Raw genomic sequence first — 13,260 nt, forward strand, 5'->3', positions numbered from 1 at the left:
TTCCATTTCCTGCTTTTTGCATCTAAGCAGAAATATCCTGAAAGAAAGTCCACTTCACCGCTTATCATGCCCGTGCACACAGATCTGCAATGTTGAAAATGTACAATCAGCTTAATGTAAGCCAAAGGCCTTCCGCTGCTTCAGTTGAGGGACTGTCAAAAATGGTCGGATTGAAGCTAGATTCAAAACATAAAAATTGTCGCCCAGTTAATTAAACGACCGCAGCAGGATTCGAACCTGCAATCTTCTGATAACTCAAACGCTCGCAACCGCAGTCAGACGCCTTATCCATTAGGCCACGCGTCCGCTGATGTTGCTAAGCCTCTTTTAATGCGGAGAATTGTGAGCAGATTCAAGGAAACTGTTCGCAAAAACAAGCGGATTGAGGAGAAGATAAACATTATAACTGAATGAACAGGACTTCTGCGAGCTCGGTTTGCACCAGCGCAGGGAATTGCAATGCAACTTGGAGCACAACATCAGCGGCTCGTTGGTCTATGGGTATGATTCTCGCTTAGGGAATTTCGTGCCTTAAAGTGTGAGAGGTCTCGGGTTCAAATCCCGGACGAGCCCCCCTGCATTTAGTTAAACTCAACACCTCCGTCATGAAAGCTGAAATCGCTCTACTTTTAAAAAAACGGAATGATCCGGGCCTCTGAGCTCTGCCATTTTAAACAGACACAGAATGATCCGGGACTGTGAGCACTCCCGGTTTAAACAGACCCAGAGTGATTAACAGCTGACCACGACCCATTCCATTATAGACAGGCCTGATGTTCAATGCTTATGATATCGATGGCAACATAAATCGGACTGTTTCTATAACAGGCGGCGGATTACGATGCCCGCTTTTCTGTTGGACGACAAATTGAAGGTTTACTCCATTATAATTTTTCCCTTTACCTCCGTCATTTCTCTCCAGCCAAATGAACTGAGTGTAGGTGTCAGCCGTGGGTCAGCGGCAGCAAAGTCAAGCACCACTCCAGAGACTTGAGCACATAATCCAGGCTGACACTGCAGTGCGGTACTGAGGTTGTGCTGCACTGTTGGTGCCTCCGTCTTTCTAGTAAGACATTAAACCGGGTCCTCCGATCCCTTGAGAGCCCGGTATAAAAACCGGCGACCAGCGAGACCCGAGACCAGTCGGAACACGGAGCAGGGAGGTGAGGAGCCCGGTATAAAAACCGGCGACCAGCGAGGCCCGAGACCAGTCGGAGCACGGAGCAGGGAGGTGCGGAGCCCGGCAAAAAAATCGGCGACCAGCGAGGCCCGAGACCAGTCGGAGCACGGAGCAGGAAGGTGAGGAGCCCGGTATAAAAACCGGCGACCAGCGAGGCCCGAGACCAGTTGGAGCACGGAGCAGGGAGGTGAGGAGCCCGGTATAAAAACCGACAACCAGCGAGGCCCGAGACCAGTCGGAGCACGGAGCAGGGAGTTGAGGCATACCAACTCAGCAGCGGGGAGAGAGGTAAAAAGTAATCAGAGTGTGACGTCACCAGGGAGCAGGTAAGTGACTGGTTGGTGAGTATTTCTCTTTTTTAAACTTTAACTCTGTAGTTTATAGTTACTAGGTTCTTTTCTGGTATAGCAGGGACTGTTGGTAGACTATACAAGCGCCTTAGAGATATCTTTAATTGGTGATAGTAAATTAATTAAAATTAATTAAAGGGAAGGTCATGCCAGGAGAGCCCAGCCCCGTGATATGCTCCTCTTGCTCTATGTGGGAATTCAGGGACACTGCCGGTGCCCCTGATGACCACGTGTGCCGGAGATGCATCCATCTGCAGCTACTAGCAGACTGCATTGAGGCACTGGAGCTGCGGGTGGATGGGTTGTTGAGCATTCACGATGCTGAGACGGTCGTGGATAACACGTTTAGTGAGTTGGTCACACCGCAGGTAAGGGCTGCACAGGAAGATAGGAAATGGGTGACCACCAGGCGGAGCAATAGAAGCAGGCAGGTAGTGCAGGAGACCCCTGTGACCATTCCCCTCTCAAACAGGTATACCGATTTGGATACTGTTGAGGGGGATGACTCACCAGGGGAAGGCAGCAGCAGCCAACTTCCTGGCACTGGGGGTGCTCCTGCTGCCCAGGAAGGGAGGAAAAAGAGTGGGAGAGCAATAGTGGTAGGGGATTCTATAGTAAGGGGAACAGATAGGCGTTTCTGTGGCCGTAGACGTGAATCCAGGATGGTTTGTTGCCTCCCTGGTGCCAGGGTCAAGTATGTCACTGAGCGGCTGCAGGGCATTCTGGAGGGGGAGGGTGAACAGCCAGAGGTCGTGGTCCACATTGGTACCAACGACATAGGTAAAAAGAGGGATGAGGTCCTGCAGCAAGAATTTAGGGAGCTAGGTGGAAAATTAAAGAGCAGGACCTCAAAGGTTGTAATCTCTGCATTACTCCCGGTGCCACGTGTTAGTGAGTATAGGAATAGGAAGATAGAACAGATGAATGCGTGGCTAAAGGGATGGTGCAGGAGGGAGGGCTTTAGTTTCCTGGATCTGCTTCTGGGAAAGGTGGGACTTGTACAAGTCGGACGGTTTACACCCGAACCAGAGGGGAACCAATATCCTTGCTGGGAGGTTTGCTAGCACTGCTGGGGGGGGGGTTTAAACTAACTTGGCAGGGGGATGGGATACAGAGTGGAGCTATAGTAGGGGGTGATTTACAGCCAAATACGGAGGAAAAAACAAGTCAGCTGGGAAGGCAGAGCAAATATGTAAAGGCAAAAGGGAATATGGCAGGGCTGGAAGGCATTTATTTTAATGCAAGGAGTCTTGCAAATAAGGTGGATGAACTGAAGTTGTTGTTGAAAACATGGTAGTACGATATTGTTGCTGTCACGGAGACATGGTTGAGGGAGGGTCAGGACTGGCAGCTCAATATTCCGGGGTATAGAATCTTCAGGCGAGACAGAGGGGGGTGTAAAAGGGGAGGGGGTGTTGCAATATTAATTAAGGAGTCAATTACTGCTGTAAGGAGGGACGATATATTAGCGGGTTCCTCTAATGAGGCCATATGGGTAGAACTAAAAAACAAAAAGGGGGCAAGCACTTTGCTGGGAGTGTACTATAGGCCCCCAAACAGTCAGGGGGAGATAGAGGAACAGATATGTAGGCAAATCTCAGAGAAGTGCGAAAATAATAGGGTAATAATAGTGGGGGATCTCAACTTCACCAATATTAATTGGGATAGTCAGAGTGTGAAAGGGTTAGAGGGTGCAGAATTCTTAAAGTGCATCCAGGAGAGCTTTTTGAGCCAACATGTGGAAAGTCCTACAAGAGAGGGGGCGGTAATGGACCTAATTCTTGGGAATGTAGCCGGGCAAGTGGTGGAAGTGTCAGTAGGAGAGCATTTTGGCGACAGTGACCATAATTCGGTGAGATTTAAGGTGGTCATGGAAAAAGACAAAGACGGCCCGGAAAAAAGGGTTCTAAATTGGGGGAAGGCCGATTTTAATATGATAAGGCAGGATCTGGCCAAAGTGGACTGGGAGCAGCTACTTATAGGAAAATCCACGTCAAAACAGTGAGAGACTTTCAGAGGGGAAATAGAGAGAGTACAACGCCAACATGTTCCTGTAAAGGTCAAGGGTGGGACCAACAAGCAAAGGGAACCTTGGATGACAAGGGATATACAAAAATGCATTTGGAAAAAAAGGGGGGCATTTGGCAGTTACAAAAGACTAAAGACAGAGTATAAAAAGCGCAGGGGCATACTTAAAAGAGAAATTAGGAGGGCGAGGAGGGGCCATGAAATAACACTGGCGAGCAAAATAAAGGAAAATCCTAAGATGTTTTATAAGTTTATTAAGGGCAAGAGGATAACCAGGGAAAGGGTAGGGCCGATTAGGGACCAAAGTGGCAATCTGTGTGTAGAGCCAGATGATGCAGGCGGGGTTTTAAATGAATGTTTTGCATCTGTGTTCAATATGGAGAAAGACGATGTAGGCATAGAAATCGGGCAAGGGGACTGTGACATACTTGAACATATTAGCATCGAGAGGGAGGAGGTTCTAGCGGTTTTAGCAGGCCAAAAACTGGATAAATCCCCAGGCCCGGACGAGATGTATCCCAGGCTGTTGTGTGAGGCAAAGGAGGAGATTGCAGGGGCTCTGACACAAATTTTCAGAACCTCTCTGGCCACAGGGGATGTACCAGAGGACTGGAGAACAGCTAACGTAGTACCATTATTCAAGAAGGGTAGCAGGAATAAACCAGGGAATTACAGGCCAGTGAGCCTAACATCTGTGGTAGGGAAATTATTGGAAAAAATTCTGAGGGACAAAATTAGTCACCACTTGGAGAGGCAAGGATTAATTGGGGATAGTCAGCATGGCTTTGTCAAGGGTAAATCATGTCTGACCAATCTGATTGAATTTTTCGAGGGGGTGACTAGGTGTGTGGATGAGGGGAATGCTGTGGATGTGGTTTACATGGACTTCAGTAAAGCTTTTGACAAAGACCCGCATAGGAGACTGGTCAAGAAGGTAAGAGCCCATGGGATCCAGGGTGCCTTGGCGCATTGGATCCTAAATTGGCTGAGTGGCAGGAGGCAGAGGGTGATGGTCGAAGGTTGCTTTTGTGACTGGAAGCCTGTGTCCAGTGGGGTACCTCAGGGATCGGTGCTGGGTCCCTTGCTGTTTGTGATCTACATAAATGATTTGGATGAGAATGTAAAAGGTATGATCACTAAATTAGCAGATGACACGAAAATTGGTGGTGTGGTAAATTGCGAGGAGGAAAGCCTCAGGCTACAGGACGATATAAACGGGTTGGTCAGATGGGCGGAAAAGTGGCAAATGGAATTTAACCCTGAAAATTGCGAGGTGATGCATTTTGGATGGACAAATAAGGCAAGGGAATACACAATGAGTGGTAGGACCCTAGGAAGTACAGAGGGTCAGAGGGACCTTGGTGTACATGTACATAGATCCCTGAAGGCAGCGGAACAGGCAGATAAGGTGGTTAAAAAGGCATATGGGATACTTGCCTTCATTAGCCGAGGCATAGAATATCAGAGCAGGGAGGTTATGATGGAGCTGTACAAAACGCTGGTGAGGCCACAGCTGGAGTACTGTGTGCAGTTCTGGCCGCCTCACTATAGGAAGGATGTGATTGCTTTGGAGAGGGTGCAGAGAAGATTCACCAGGATGTTACCTGGGATGGAGCGCCTCAGCTATGAAGAAAGGCGAAACAGGCTGGGGTTGTTTTCCGTGGAGCAAAGAAGGCTGAGGGGGGACCTGATTGAGGTGTACAAAATGATGAGGGGCATAGATAGGGTAGATAAAGAGGAACTTTTCCCCTTAGTAGGGGGGTCAATAACAAGGGGGCATAGATTCAGGTTAAGTGGCAGGAGATTTAGAGGCGATTTGAGGAGGAACCTTTTCACCCAGAGGGTGGTTGGAATGTGGAACTCACTGCCTGAAAGGGTAGTAGAGGCAGGAACCCTCACAACATTCAAGAAGCATTTGGATGAGCACTTGAAATGCCATTGCTACAAGGCTATGGACCAAATGCTGGAAAATGGGATTAGACTGGACAGGGATTGATGGACGGCGCAGACACAATGGGCCGAAGGGCCTCTTTCTGTGCTGTAAAACTCTATGACTCTGTGACACCCGGCGCTGCAACTGGCCGATGCGGCCGAAGTCGCGGCCGCGGTAGGCCGAGCTGTGCCGGCTGCCATCACGGGAGGCCGAGCCGGGTTGGCGGCTGCCGCGCGTGCGTCACGTGATGCGTGACGTGACAGCAGCGCATTAGGACGCGTCCTTAAAGGGGCAACGGCCCAAACAGGTACGTTAAAGGGGCAACAGCCCAAACAGGTAAGTTATGCACATACAAAGGTAAGTTAAAGGGAATTATGTATATACATAGTAAGGGACACCCGCTGGAACCGCCACATGCACCCCCACCAGAATTCACTTTAACGAAAGCCGAAAGATGAGATGGTCTGATGAGCTAGTGGTCTCGGCGCGCATGCTGTCTCGACTTGGCAGGCCACGTTTGAAGATGCTGGTCATAAGGTGATCCTTACGCATGTTGTCGCAAATAAAACATATCCATCAGGCGAAGGACCATGGAGACGTGCGAAACAGCCGGCCTTATCAGAGTGACGGGCAGGTTGGGCGGACGTGGGCGATGTCTCCGTTGATGTTGAAACAAGTCCTTCTTCTGACAAACTCTGCAGGAACGCCAAATGATCGATCCAGAAGGACTTGACAGGCGAGGTCGGTGAACTCGCCGACAGGTGAGCGTATCGTTCGGGAGGCTGGAACACACAGAACGGTGTGTGCCATAGTGCTACGATGATAACACAATGGAGGGTGAAAAGTTGCTGCGTTGATCAGTGATCGGTGAAAACAGCAACTTTCCCGTGGCAGATCATGGCCGCGGGATGCCCGTTGGACCCGTCCTCGATGTTTGCAGCGTCAGTAGCTGTTTGCGTTTGTTAAGGAGAAAACTGGAGAAAGGACGGCAACAGTCCGGGTTGTTGTGAATTTCGGTAGCGGTAAACTGCCTGGAGGATGGCAACGCTTTTTGTTGTTGACTTAGTGGAAAAACTGCCGAGAGGGCGGCACGCTTCTCCGCCTCGCTGAAAAGTGTGGTAGGTCACACAACCAGCCGGCTGACGGGCTGGTGAATCGTCGGCAGGGAACGAGTCTTCGTGGTTGGGGTCACCAATGCAGCAGTTCGTGTTCACCTAGGTAGGTATTGAATGAATGACTGCTAAATAATCGAGTTGGACGCCAGGAGAACAATCAATAAGTTATTTAATGCAGGAAACAGATGTTATACAGCAGACAATGGAGTTGGATGCAGGAGAGCCGGTAGGTAGGTCTTAACCCAGCGGGGACACAACGAGGACTAAGTCCGCAGTCCTGTGAGTTGCGTGATGATGTCATCACGCTCGGCAGTGTTTTCCCGCGGTTCGGGCGTCACGGGACCGCGTCGTGACGTCAGAGCGTTCGCCCGCGCTTGGGGCGGGCACATGATCTGCGCCGATACGTCGGCGCGTTTACCCAGCACTGAGTCTGGCCGTTGCGGCCGAAGTCCGAGCGCGAGAGGCACCCGGCACTGTTGCCGGCTGTTGTGACCGTCGAGGGAGCGGACGGCCGAACTAGGCCGGCGGCCGATGCGTTTAGGTGTGTCACATGCTGCGTGATGTAACGTCAGTGCATTATGTCGCATCCTTAAAGTGGCAACGGCCCAAACAGGTATGTTAAAGGGGTAACGGCCCAAAGAGGTAAGTTATATACATACATAAGTATGTTAAAGTGAATTATGTATAATATATGTAAGGGACACCCGGTGGAACCGCCACAAGAATGTTATTGGCAGATTTCAGGAGGACATAGACAGACCGGCGAAATGGTCATGGCAGATGAAATTTGACGAATTAATTTTGGTAGGAAGTATCAGGAGAGTGAAAATAAACCACGTGTTACGTTTAAAGTGGGTGCAGGAACAGAACGACCTGGACGTGTACGGTCACAAGTATTTGGGGGTGGTAGAACAAGTTGAGAAGGCTGCAAGGAGGGCATCGCGGTCCTTGACTTTATAAATCGGGGAATAGAGCAAAAAAGCAAGGAATTTATGTTCAAACTTCATAAAAACCTAATTAGGCCCAAGCTGGAGTATTGTGGCCAATTCTGGGCAGCACCATGAGGAAGGATGTCAAGCCCTCAGAGAGTGTGCAGTGGAGATTTACTAGAATGGTACCAGTGATCAAAGGCTTCAGTTATGTGCAGAGACTAAAGAAGCTGGGTTGTTCTCGTTAGAGCAGAGAAGCTTAAGGGGAGATTTGAGGGAGGTGATTAAAAACTTGAAGGATTTGGGGAGAGTTAAGAAGAACAATCTGTTTCCAGTGACCAGAGGGTGAGTTACCTGAATTCACAGATTTACGGTATTTGGAACGGAAAAAGAAGTGACAGGAGGAAACATTAATACAGTGAATTTTTATGATCTGTAATGCACTGCCTGAAGGGGTAGTGGAAGCAGATTCAATACTAACATTTAAAAGGTAATTAGATAAACACTTGGAAATAAAAAAATATGCTGGGCTATGGGGAACCCGCAGGGGAGTGGGATTAATTGGTTCACTCTTTCAAAGGCTCGATGGGCCGAATGCCCCCTACTGTGCTGTAATATTCTATCATTCTATGATTCTATGATATCGATCTCCATGGCGTCACCTATAGGCGTGAGATGTAAAGCTCTGCACCACTCTGCTTCAGTGGGACCTTGTTCCCCAGAGATGGGCTGTAATGCGCTGTCTGATGCCACATTCGCTGCTATTTGCCAGCAGCGGGTTATTGAAGAGAGCTGCTTTTCACGGCCTCACTCATTCTGGGCTCTGGAAAACAGCAACAAAATGATAGATTTGCTGCCGTGTCTCAAATTCAGCTTAAAACAGTTATTATTAACCGAGGCAGCCCTGCAGGATCTTATAATGATCTCTCACAAATCAACTGAAACCAGTGAGAATGTGAATATCATTTTGCTTTTCCAAAATAAACAGTGTGACATTCATTGTAGAAACACGGAGAGAGCCTGGTGTGGCTCATTGCGGAAACATCCATGTCACAGCGAACCAGCTCTCCTGCAACCAGTGCGGCCTCCCATCCGTCCTTTCGGGACCTAGTCTGCTAGGATGAATTCTGATTTCCGTGAAGCCAGTCTCAGGCTTTTTAATATTTTTGATGTGCGTGCTATCCGACCGCAGGGTAAATGTTGGGAATATCAACCGGGCCCAGCTGGCAATGTTTGCATCACATTTGTGTTCATTCGTTGAAAACTGAAACTGTGAGACAATAAGATAAAGATTACTCGATCGTTAATGGAACCATCAATTATTTGAGCTGACAGCTGACCTTGTCAACCGATTGTGCCACAGAAACACAACCCTTTCGAAACTGAAACACCGAGCTACAACCTCAGGTTACAGCGACCAATATGGATCGATGATGTATTACAAATTACTTTCAGTCTGATTTAGATAAGTGGAGCATTGGAGACTGCACTTTATACATTCTGAATTCCAATGTCCTGTCAGCTCAGCCCGCAGATCTATTCCCAGTCCCAGCCCTCTTTCACATTTCGATGACGTCCATCCTATAACCAAGTTTGCTGATGGCATTAAGTTAGGTGGCACAGTAAGTAGTGTAGGTGAGAGCAGAAAGTTCCAAAGGAACATTGATAGATTAAGTGAGTGGGCAAAACTGTGGCCGATGGAGTTCAACGTGGAGAACTGTGAGATCATCCACTTTAGACCGGAGTAATACAAATCAGAGTCTATTCAAAAAGGTGAGGAGTTAGGAACTCTGGAGGAGCAGAAAATATTAAAACTTAACGTAGAGTAATTCCTTTAAACTACTGGACAGGTACAACATAAAATGAAAGGTTCATGGAATTGTAGCCTTCATATCAAGTTGGCGGTAATACAGAGTGGTGGAAGTTCTGCTGGAAGTCAACAGGAAAGATAGGGAAATGGTACAGGGGGAGTCGTAGTCTTCGTGATTAAGCATGAAATCACTACAATGCTAAGAGAGGACATAATGAGAGATAAGTAGGCTATGGAGACATTATGGGTAGAATTAAGAGCTAGGAAATGATTTAAGACTGTAGTGGAAGTTGGGTAGAGGCCCCCTGGTCGCAGCTGTGAAATGTTAGATTTTATAAATGCAGAAATTAGACAAGCGTGTAGGAAAAGCAGAGTGGTTTTAATGGAGGATTTAAATTTTCCTATAGATAGCGATAAGCAGACTAGCACCTGTCAGATAGTTAATTAATTTATTGAGTGCGTCCGGAATAGTTTTCTACAACAATATGCCTTAGAAAAAACACGCGGGCAGGCCATATTTGATTTAGCAATGAGTAATGAGTCACATTTATTCAACAGACTAAAGGCGCATGAACATTTATTTAATAGTGATCATAACATGATCGAGTTCAACATAGTGTTTGAAAGGAAGAAACGCGAAACAACTGCTAAGATTCTAGATTTGGGTGGGGCCGACTTCAACGGGATGAGGGAGAGACTGTCCACATTAAACTGGGCAAATCTGTTAATAGGTAAAATGACAGAAGATCAGTGGGAGGTGTTCAAAATAAATTTAACATGGTACAGAATCAGTTTATACCCCTGAGGGGCAAGAACTCTACTGGACAAAAAAACAGGCATGGACGACTAAAGAGGTAAGAGATAGACAGCGGTAAAATAAAATAAAAAGCATACAAAAAAGCTAAACATAGCACAGATCCTGACGAATGGGAAAGATACAAAGCACAGATAGTAAGAGCAGATAGTAAGAGCTACAAAGAGGGAGTATGAACAGAAAGAGACTGGTGAAATGGGCAGACACATGGCAGATGAAAGTTAATGTAGGTAAGTGCAAATGGATATATTTTGGTCGGAAGAATGAGGAGAGGCAATATAAATTAAATGGTACTAATTTAATGGGGCCGATTATTTCCTTTTATCGGCTCCCTCTGGAGATCACTGGCCCCTAAATTGCTCAGAATGCTCTCCCCTGCAATGTATTAACCAGCTCTAAATGGTACAATTATAAAGAGGGTGCAGGAACAGGGAGACATTGGGTGTGTGCACACAAACCTTTGAAGGTGGCAGGACAAGGCGAGAAGGATGGTAGAAATGATTAGGGTCCTTTCTTTTATTAATAGATGAATAGAGCATAAAAGCAAGGAAATTATGCTAAACATGTATAAAGCACTGGTGAAGCCTCAGCTGGAGTATTGGGTTCAATTCTGGGCAGCACACTTTAGGAAAGAACTCAAGGCCTTGTAGAGAGTCCAGAATAGAGTTACTGGAATGGTACCAGGGATGGGGGACCTCATTTATGCGAAGAGACTGGAGAAGCTGGGATTTTTCTCCTTAGAGCAGTGAATGTCAAGAAGATTGTTGATAGATATGTTCAAAATTAAGAATGGTTTTGATAGAGATAAAAAAGGAGAAACCTTAAAAATGTCAAATTAAATATGATAAAACCCTCCCAGGCACAGTTGGGGGTGATATTTGGTTTATGAGACGGACGCCTTACCACTTGACCACCGCGCAGTACTCAGAGCTTGAGTTGAGGTTGAGGGAAAACAGAACAGATACTTGTATACAGCAATAAAATGAGATAGTGGAGCCGGCAAATAACCGCCTCATTTAGATGAATCCTTTAATAAAACCTTTCAGAGAATCACAGAATCATACATCACAGAATGAGGCCATTTGCCCCGTCGTGCTCTTGAAAGAGCAATCCAATTATTCCCAGCTCTTTCCCCATACCCCTGCACAATGTTCCAATTCAAGTATTTATCCAATTCCCTTTTGAAACTTACTATTGAAGCTGCATCCACCACCATTTCAGGCAGAGCATTACAGATTATAATAACTCGTAATGTAAAAAAGAAAAACTCCTCATCTCCCCTCTGGTTCTTTTGCCAATTACATTTCGACTGTTGTCCTCTGGGTGTTGCCAGGACTGGAGAATTTTGGCTCTGAGGAAAGATTGGATAGGCTGGAGTTGTTTTCTTTGGAACAGAGGAGGCGGTGTTGAGACTTAATTCAGGTGTATAAAATAATGAGGGGCCAAGCTAGAGTGGATAGGAAGCATCCATTTCAGTTAGCAGAGAGGTTAATAACAAGGAGGAATAGATTTAAAGTAATTGGTAGAAGAATTAGAGGGAAGTTGGGGAGAATTTTTTTCACCCAAAGGGTGGTGGGGGTCTGTAACTCTCTACCTGAAATGGTGGTAGAACAGGAACCCACGTCATATTTGAAAAGTACTTGGATATTCACTTGATGTGCCGTAAACTGCAAGGCTACGGACCAATAGCTGGAAAGTGGGATTAGGCTGGGTCGGTCTTTCAGCCAGAGCCTATCACCCTCCTTCTGTGCTGTAAATTTCTAATGTTCTTTGAGTCTAAGAGGTACTGAGTTCTCCTAGGTGTCCTGGGCATAGCTGTGTCCGACAGCCAACATCACAGTGGGATCTTGCTGTGCAGAAATCGGCTGCCGTGTTTTCCTATATTATAAGCAGTGACTATGCTTCAAAAAGTACTTCATTTTCTGTAAAGCAATTTAAAAAAAATCACCATTGATGGAATGTGGGTGTCGCTGGCAATATCAGAATTTATTGCACATCCCTAATTGCCCTTGAAAAGGTGGTGATGAGCGCCTTTTCGAAACACTGCAGTCCGTGAGGTGAAGATACCCACGTTGCTTTTAGGGATGGAGATCCCGGATTTTGACCCAGCGACAATGAAGGAAGGATGATATATTTCCAAGTCAGGATGGTGCATGCCTTGGAGGGGAACTTGCAGCTGGTGGTGTTCCCATGCGCTAACTGCTCTTGTCCTTCTAGGAGGTACAGGTCGCGGTTTTGGGAGGTGCTGTGGAAGAAGCTTCGGCACTTGTGTAGCGCGATGGTTGCTTACCACATATCAGCCCAAGCCTGAATGTTGTGCAGGTCTTGCTGCATGCAGGCCAGGATTGATTCATTATCTGATGAGAAGAGAATGGAACTGAACATTGTGCAATCATCACTGAACATCCCCAGGTCAGACCTTATGATAGAGGGAAGGTCATTGATGAAGCAGGTGAAGATTAACTCCTGCAGTGATGTCCCGGTGCTGACATGATTCGCCTCCAACATCCACAAGCATCTTCCTTTATGCTAGGTATGTCTCCAACAGTCGACTTTCCCCTGTGTCCACCCACAAGTTCCATTGACTTCAATTTTACTCGGGCTCATTGGTGCAACACTTGGTCTAATGCTGTTTTGCTGCTAAGAGCAATCACTCTCACCTCGCCTTTAGAATTCAGCTCCTTTGTCCATGTTAGAATCAAGGCTGTAATGTGGTCTGGAACCTAGTGGTCCTGTCGGGACTCAAACTGAGCATTGGTGAGCAACTGGGACGTCCGACGGTCGTGAAAGGTGCTATAGGAGTGCAAGTTCTCTTTTTTACTGTTTAAAAACTACTAACATATGCATGATGTTTATTTGTAGGAACAGATGGTCATCGAGCTGAAACCTTAACTCTGCCTTCCTCTCCCCACAGATCCTGCCAGGGTGTCCCAGCATGGCCCGTTTATAAATGTTGATATTAAATAAATGGTTCCTTCTGCAGTGGGGAAAGAGTAAAAGTGACTTCGCTGGCAGTTTCACTGAATGGTGTAATAAAGAAAATAATCTAATAAGTCTTTGCAGTAGTAAGCTTTTTCTAAATTGCTGAACTGGCAGTTGAG

General features: G+C 46.8%; 1 non-coding gene across 1 annotated transcript; it reads right to left on the reverse strand.

Annotated features, from left to right (window-relative positions):
• Nucleotides 1–216: 216 nt before the first annotated feature.
• trnar-gcg (transfer RNA arginine (anticodon GCG)) lies at nt 217–306 on the reverse strand. The gene is given in 2 exon segments: nt 217–252; nt 270–306. It is a non-coding gene; the product is annotated as a tRNA-Arg (tRNA).
• Nucleotides 307–13,260: the final 12,954 nt, after the last annotated feature.

This window comes from Somniosus microcephalus, unplaced genomic scaffold (assembly GCF_052327205.1).
Source record: "Somniosus microcephalus isolate GS21.2 unplaced genomic scaffold, FLI_Smic_1.0 unresolved_chr1, whole genome shotgun sequence".
Taxonomy (NCBI): domain Eukaryota; kingdom Metazoa; phylum Chordata; class Chondrichthyes; order Squaliformes; family Somniosidae; genus Somniosus; species Somniosus microcephalus.